Below are 5,586 nucleotides of genomic sequence, written 5' to 3'. Positions count from 1 at the left end.
GGTCTACATCAAATGATGTAGTATTGACAGTTGACACAATCCAGACCTACACATGCACAGTGAGTAGTGGGTCATGGGTCATTGTGGCCCCCTACAAGATTAAGAAGGAAGGTTATTGCTTAAGAAGGTCTGGTTGATGCGGATGCACACTACACACTAAAGGGGAGAGAGGAGGCCCAAACAGGCAAAGAAAAATTTTGTTTAAATTTTTCTCGTCTTGCCATAGAATATGAATTTTACTTCATCAATGCCATAATTAGGGCTTCAATCCAGAGAAGAAGGAAGAGACTTCAGGGTATGGAAGGAGAGCCTCCCAGTTTGAGCCACCCACGGCCATCCTGTGGGGCCATCTAGCAGCCAGATACAAATCTGAAACCAAGAAATTGGTGGGAAAGGATTTCAGTTAGGGAATCACCCGCATAAACGTGGTGGTTGGTTGAAGCCATTGCAGTGGGTGATATCTCAGTGAGAGCCGAAAAAAAAAAAAAAATGGGAGAAAGAATCCAGATATACAATGAAAAAGCAGAAGCGGTGGAAGGTGAGGAACCATTCAAGGTTCATGGCTGGAGATTGACCAGGGAGGCGACAACAGAGCCGATGGAGGCTAACAGTGGTTGTCCTCAGCTGGTGTAATCCTGTTTTTTTTCCCCCTTGTTATTTTCTGTATTTTTTTAACTCTTTTATCAGTAAGTATATATTGCCCTTTTTGGCTAAAATAGACATTTTGGAAAAATAAAAGGGGTAGTTCCCAATAGGTTAAGCGCTGCTGAGAGGCCGAGTGCACTGAAGGCTGAGCAGACTTAGAGACATTGCCCACCTTCTTCCCGCAAAACCGCTCCCCTGCCCCAAACCTCCAACCCCCAGGGGAACCAGTGCAACTCCTGGCAGCCGTGTTTTCCTCCCAGGGACCTGTTCTTGGCCACAGATGATTGGACAAGGGTGTTCATGTGATACCAGCTAAGCCAATCAGAGCCCTCCCCAGGAGGTTGCCTGGAGAGGGCGGCGTGAGCTTAGAGCCGGGGCGATCTCCAACAGGCAGGCCGACCTTGAGACCCAGGCTAAGGGCGTAGCAGCCAGAGGGGAGAGCCTGTAGAAACAAAAGGCCCGAGGGGGTAAAGCCTGGGTATTTAAGGAACTAAGTGGAGGCCAGGGTAGGGTCACCGGAAAGAATGGTGGAGTAGGTTGGAGAAAGCCAGGACTAGACCACCAAGGGCCTCAGAAACCCCGCTGAGTTGGGGGTTTTCTCATTACAAGGAGAAGCTGTTGGAGGGTTTTAAAAGAGGGAGTGGTCTGACCTGAATTACAATTTTAAAAGATTAGCAATGCTGGAAAATGTGCTGGTGGTGGTGGGGCAAGCGTAAGGAGCAGTTTGGAGGCTCCCGCGCTATGCAGACCCCTGAGGGTGGACCAGACGTTAGAGGCGGTGGGGAAGATGCAGGGAGCAGGGGTCCAGACAAGACCCAGTGGTTGGGGGGCTGGTGAGGGAAGGGTGGAATCGGGGCAGATGATAGGTGAGGGGGATGCTATTATTGAGATGGGAAAGAAGGGAAGACGTTAAGACCTCAGTTTGGACATGTTAAGTTTGAGATGTTGATGGCCCGTCACAGGGGAGATGCTGAGAAGAAAGCAGTGGGGTACATCAGTCTGGAGTTGGGGGATGTCAGAGCTTGGATGCTGGAAATATGGGTGGCATCAGCATGCAGCTGGTGTTAAAGCCACCAGCCTAGATGAGACCACCTGGGAACTGGAGAGAAGGGGCCCAGCACAAAGGCCTGGGGTCCCCCAACATTCACAGGACTGGTAGAGGGGACGGAGCAAGGAAGGGAGGGGGGGAACCGAATGTGTTTTGACCCAGAAGCCCACATTGGAGACTGCCCTGGGTTACCCCCCTGCCAAGGCCAGAGAGGGCTTTTTAGATTTGGTAAAGAAGTCACCCGACTTTGAACACTCTGGGTGGAGTGGTGGATCTGAAAGTTAAATTGGGGTGGGCCTCTTCCCTGAATGAAAGCTGGATTAAAAAGTAGCTATGGGGGGCTTCCCTGGTGGCGCGGTGGTTGGGAGTCTGCCTCGCGATGCAGGGGACGTGGGTTCGTGCCCCGGTCCGGGAGGATGCCACATGACGCGGCCATGGCCGCTGGTCCTGCGCGTCCGGAGCCTGTGCTCTGCGGCGGGAGAGGCCACAGCAGTGAGAGGCCTGCGTACCGAAAAAAAGAAGAAAAAAAAAAAAAAAAAAGTAGCTATGGGGCTTCCTTGGTGGCGCAGTGGTTGAGAGTCCACCTGCCGATGCAGGGGACGCGGGTTCGTGTCCCGGTCCGGGAAGATTCCACATGCCGCGGAGCGGAGGCCACAACAGTGAGAGGCCCGCGTACCGCAAAAAAAAAAAAAAAGTATCTATGGAGGACCTTTTGGGGGCAAATGAAGAAATATGAAAATGGACTTTATATTAGATTATTGTATCAGCATTTAATTTCTTGGGTGTGATAATGGTCTGTGGTTATGAAACAGGGGGAAGGGGCTTCCCTGGCGATCCAGTGGTTAAGACTCCACACTTCCACTGCAGGGGGCGGGGTTTCATTCCCTGGTGGGGGAACTAAGATTCCACATGTCACGTGGTGCAGCCAAAAAAAAGAAACAGGAGGGAAGAGGGCAGGGCACAACCTTTAAAAGAATGACATAGCTGTTGAAGATACCACAAAAACTGGTTAGAACTGATTAGGCCCAAGATGGTGGAAGATTCCACTTCCAGTAGACCTTGAGTCTCATTATACGCTCATTGTAATACATTAGCATCTAAATGGCACACTCGCGGGCACCAGGATCGTTCTGAGGCTAACCATAAAAGGCTAAAAAGTGGGCAGTGGCCCAATTCTTGGAAACCCCTGCCCTCCCCCGCCAAATAGTTGGAATAATTCTCCCACTTTTCTGGGCTGGGTAATTGCATAATTAGCCTATATAATTATCCACCCCATAAAACTAACCACCCCAGGGAATTCCCTGGCAGTCCAGTGGTTAGGACTCCACGCTTTCACTGCCTTGGCCTGGGTTCAATACCTGGTCGCGTAACTAAGATTCCGCAAGCCATGTGGCAAAAAAAAACAACAGCCTAAACTAACCACCCCATATTTTGGGGTCGCTCTTGCCTTTTGAGGCAGACTGCATTCTGTCTATGGAATGTGTATCTCTCTAAATAAATCCACTTCTTACCTATCACTTTGCCTCTTGCTGAATTACTTCTGCACTGAGACATGAAGAATCTGAGCTTCATTAAGTCCTGAGACCTGGTGTGTGATCTCAATTAAAAGACAGTGGGTTCGAGTCCCAGCCCATGGGTTCGAGTCCCATCTGAGTTGTGCAGTTTCAGTTACGTGAGAGAGGTCTGGTTCTTAGGAGACACATGTTGTAGTATTGTAGTATTTAGGGGTGAGGGAGCAAGATGCCTGAAAGTTTTCCAGCGGTTCAACAATAACAAACTATACATATATATCTGTATATGTTACATATAATATATGTAATATTTATATAAATTGTATTTATGTTATATATAGGTATATACATAGGTATATACATAGTTTATATATAGGTATTATATTTATATATAGTTTATATGTATCTATTAGAGAGAGAGATATAGCATATGTGGCAAAATGCTAATTGGAAAATCTAGGTTGGGGGCTGTTTTAACACTTTTTCAACTTTCCTGTAGGCTTAAATTTTTCCTAGGGACTTCCCTGGCAGTCGGATGGTTAAGACTCCACACTTCCACTGCAGAAGCCCTGGTGGCGCAGTGGTTAAGAATCTGCCTGCCAGTGCGGGGGACACGGGTTCAAGCCCCGCTCCGGGAAGATCCAACATGCTGCGGAGCAACTAAGCCTGTGCGCCACAACTACCGAGCCTGCGCTCTAGAGCCCACGAGTCGCAACTACTGAAGCCCGCGTGCCTAGAGCCTGTGCTCTGCAACAAGAGAAGACACCGCAATGAGAAAGCCAGTCACCGCAACGAAGATCGCCACAACTAGAAAAAGCCCGCGTGCAGCAGCAAAGATCCAAGGCAGCCAAAAATAAAATAAATAAATAAATTTTAAAAATTAAAAAAAAAGGAAAAAAAATTAGAAAGAGTGAACTGGCAGGGCTGTGCTCCCACCCTGTTTGTTGTTTGGCTTGAGGCGTCCCAGCACCGGAGCCTGCAGGTTGTTGGGTGGTGCGGGGGTGGCGGCCTCCAAGAGAGCTCACGCAGATGACTGGTCCCCAGTGCCTCTGCCACCAGTGTCCTTGCCCCCACAGTGAACCACAGCTGCCCCCCACACCCCCTGCTTCCCCGGAGACCCTCCATGACCAGTTTTTGAAGAGCCGGAAGATCCAGGCAACAGGTCGTTATTCTCTGAAATTATCTCTCCGATTTCGGATGTGAAGTTCAGCCACAGTGGGAGGTATATCATGACCAGAGACTATCTGACCATCAAAGTTTGGGATCTCAACATGGAAAACCGCCCCACTGAGACTTACCTGGTTCACAGCTACCTCTGCAGCAGGCTGTGCTCCCTCTACAAAAATGACTGCATTTTTGATAACTTTGAGTGTGTGTGGAATGGGTCAGACAGTGTCATTATAACAGGCTCCTACAACAACTTCTTCAGGATGTTTGACCGAAACAGCAAGTGTGATGTTACTCTTGAGGCCTTGAGGGAAAACAGCAAACCCCAAGCTATCCTAAAACTGAGCAGTGTGCGTGAGGGGCAAGCAGAGAAAAGGCGAGATCAGTGTCGACAGTCTGGACTTTAGCAAAAAGATCTTGCATACAGCTTGGCATTTTTCAGAAGATATTGTAGCAGTGATAGCTACAAATAACCTATATATATTCCAGGACAAAGTAACTAGGAGGACACGTTATTAATAATCTCACATACTGAGTTTTAGTCAAACACTTGTTAAAAATATTTTTATTTTATTTTTTTTGGCCGCACGGCATGTGGGATCTTAGTTCCCCGACCAGGGATCAAACCCATGTACGCTGCAGTGGAATCACGGAGTCTTAACCACTGAACTGCCAGGGAAGTCCCTCAAACACGTTTTTTAAATGTTTCTTTGGGTGTTCATTTGATGCATCGACCTTAATTTCCCTCTTTGTAATAGAATTCAGTTGGAGTCCAACTTTCCCAAATCCCAAGTTCTAAGAAACTTTTGTCAAACCCGATAGGTTCTGGGACACTTCTGTTTAGAATTGAGAGCTGCCAGCTAACAGTAGGTCTTCCATAGTTGATTTGAATTTCTGATGCTTTTATTGCCCTGTTTTCTCTGGTGGGTCCAGTGTTTTGTTTCTAGGTGTCTGCTGAGGTAAAATGAAATTGTAGTATTTAAAGAGAAAAGAGAGAAGTTTTTTTAAATTAAGCAATTTCATTTGATTGAAAAAATTCAACAAAAAATAAACACCGTTTACTCTAGAAAACAAAGAAAAAAAGAAGTTAATGGCAGCTGTAGAGGAAGTGGAAACAGCCAGGTTTTCAAGGAGAGAAATGGTATAGTACCAGGAGGGGATCGTGAGGTCAGGGGAGGGTTTTGCACAAAAATGTTTAAAATGAGAGCAAGAGTG

General features: G+C 47.4%; 1 pseudogene; it reads left to right on the top strand.

Annotated features, from left to right (window-relative positions):
- The first annotated feature begins 4,331 nt into the window (after positions 1 to 4,331).
- LOC101274682 (serine/threonine-protein phosphatase 2A 55 kDa regulatory subunit B beta isoform-like) lies at positions 4,332 to 5,078 on the top strand (annotated as a pseudogene).
- Positions 5,079 to 5,586: the final 508 nt, after the last annotated feature.

This window comes from Orcinus orca, chromosome 19, assembly GCF_937001465.1.
Source record: "Orcinus orca chromosome 19, mOrcOrc1.1, whole genome shotgun sequence".
NCBI lineage: Eukaryota > Metazoa > Chordata > Mammalia > Artiodactyla > Delphinidae > Orcinus > Orcinus orca.
This window is presented reverse-complemented; position numbering and strand designations above follow the sequence as displayed.